Source organism: Ptychodera flava, chromosome 9 (assembly GCF_041260155.1).
Source record: "Ptychodera flava strain L36383 chromosome 9, AS_Pfla_20210202, whole genome shotgun sequence".
Lineage (NCBI taxonomy): Eukaryota > Metazoa > Hemichordata > Enteropneusta > Ptychoderidae > Ptychodera > Ptychodera flava.
Genome location: NC_091936.1, coordinates 39228341 through 39230870, shown reverse-complemented (window position 1 = coordinate 39230870; position 2530 = coordinate 39228341). Strand labels below are relative to the sequence as shown.

The following is a 2530-nucleotide window of genomic DNA, read 5'->3' as shown; positions in this document are numbered from 1 at the left end:
TTTGGTGCCACTGCAGTGAACGGAAAAAATAGAAATAATGACACACCACATTAGCTTGAGGCATCAAAAGAATTCATCAACTTCTGCTGTCTTTGAACATGCGGGAGTACTACCTATCATCTGCATTTATCGTAAGTCAAATTTATGTTTCTTTGAAATAGCACATACACGTAGTAAACATCCACACATGCTGTTGCTCAAATTAAACATTTTTCAAAACATGAAATATGAACAAGTCAGCTCTACATTGTATGAAGTACATATATATATTTTTTTTTATGAGATCTGAGGTCGTTGATCAAAATTTCATATCACAGTGAGCTAAATATTATGCTTTTATAATAAACACACTTCAAGAAGTAATGAGAGTTTCATTTACGCACACATGCACATAAATTTACAAACAATGAGGCAAGGGAGACTAAGATTTGCATATTGTAATGAAAGCTTGTTGGCAAAATAGTGGTTTTATGGTCTAAATTGAAAGTGTTTTGTACATCAACTGTTTGTGCACTGGAAGCAATGTACAGAAAGACTGCCACAATAGTACACAGCAATTATTCATTGGAGTTTGCACTTACACTTCCAATTCCAAGTATACTAGTTGCCCTTAACCGATTGAAAATGACAGGTAGGACTAAATCCTAGTGGTTAAAAGGGTTCATAAAATAATGACTTGAAGTTCGAATCATCAACATTTAAACCTTTCCTGCCAGACAGTATCACTTCCCCATCAGCAAAGTCAGTAAAAAGTGGTATTGAGTCAAAACCATATGTATTTTCAGCCACTTGGCTTGGCATGTTACCGTGGCTTTAGTCTGAAAATCATGTTTACAGTATCTCTGTTTTCGGGGCCTTCAAACATTCAATTTTCTTTTAGAACGCGCCATATGAGAAATATTGTGCTTCACAGGTTTAAACTCATTTGATCTGATAATAAAATACAAACATGGTAGGATAAGGGATAAACCTTCATGGAAATCTGGATTTTGGAACAGCACTCAAAGTCTTAATTAAGTTACATAATTTTTAATGCTGATATTGGTCAATATTCCAGTGCTAACATCTGCTCAGTATCCGGGCTGTAAAATTAGCAAACATGAACACTACAATACAGGCCGTCTAGGAGACACTTGGAACTTCCAGGATTTATTACAGGATGCAAAGTTGACTGTTGTCTTCGTAAAATGCAAAAACGTGATCAAAATACATTCTCCAATCAAAGTTGACTTATGGAATTAGGACCCACAAAACGTAGCTGTGTGACTTACTTTTGCATTCCATTCATGTATGATGTCTGTGAGTTTTGGGAGTATCCAGAGTCATCCCAGACTTCAATGGGAGGCTCGGCTCTCCTGCCCGCATGCACCGGCATGGTTTACTCTGTGTACAGCGATGCCCTTATAGGCACTCCTCTGTCTCACAACTCAGATAGCCTCAGCTGCTGCCTGCGAAATTGAAAATAAAAAGAAGCAAAATTAATTTGACAATCCAAATATTTGAGTGACGATTCACTCTGAAAATGTCACCCTTAAAATCTCTCTAACAACTCATATATCTTCCATAATGCTTTGTGCCAACTTTGAAAATTTGAGTTTCACATAGGATGTAGAAAGCCAAAGTTTGAAAATGTTCCGTTTAATATCCCGAACATTGGTCCAATCACGTTATTCATGGCATTGAAACTGATTTAATAATAGTACGGTATGCCTCCTGTAATAAATGAGTCAACAGCTACATATGTATGGTATATATAAAGCTCGCTGAGAACCCCCTCCTCTGCTGGGGACATTCATAACTTGAGAGTACTGGCTAAGAATTGCCATAAGCACTCAATAGAAAAACAACAAAAAACAGTTTGTCAGATTATATTTCACATAATTTTCTGTAGCATTGCTGACTTAATCATAAAAGAACTTAATTACTGCTTCTTTGCACATGACGTATAATTGCTCGTATTTAGTGAAAAGTTTATGAAAGCTTCAAAAGATTTTTCTACATTGACTGCAGCGTAATGCAACAACCAGACAAGTATTTGCTTATCACTGACGTTTACATGTTAAGTAAATGCTGACAGGTGTTTACATCCTCTGGTTTATTACATTTCATACATGCATCTGTAAACACACATGTACACACAAGAAGTGTTCATGTGCCCCTGGCATACCAAACATTGAATCTTCATCTAGTATCAAGCATAGCAATGCAAAAGCATGACAAGATAGGCCAGCCAGTGATCATTTGCATTTATGTGAGAATGCTGATGATGACGGTCAACAGATAGTTGAGCGTGGTTATGAATCGAAAACTTTGAGAGCAGTCACCTGTAACAGGTATAATGTTAAAATATATGCATAACCTGTAATGACATCCTGTCAGATGCATTTCAAATACGTACATTTTTGGCTGAAACCTTGCTAAACGAAACTTTATACTATCCCTTTCATAATGATGACCTTTCTCCGCAAATTTATACGATAGAGAAACAAATTATATATCTAAGCATGAAATTCAAACTGGTAAACTATCC

At 36.2% G+C, this 2530-nt stretch overlaps 1 long non-coding RNA gene across 1 annotated transcript in view; it reads right to left on the bottom strand.

Moving 5' to 3' along the window:
* Positions 1–1271: 1271 nt before the first annotated feature.
* Positions 1272–2530, bottom strand: part of LOC139140940 (uncharacterized) — a 34994-nt gene continuing 33735 nt past the window's right edge. The window contains exon 3 of the long non-coding RNA XR_011554105.1: positions 1272–1448. This is a non-coding gene — a long non-coding RNA (uncharacterized lncRNA). The remainder of the gene's footprint in view (positions 1449–2530) is intronic.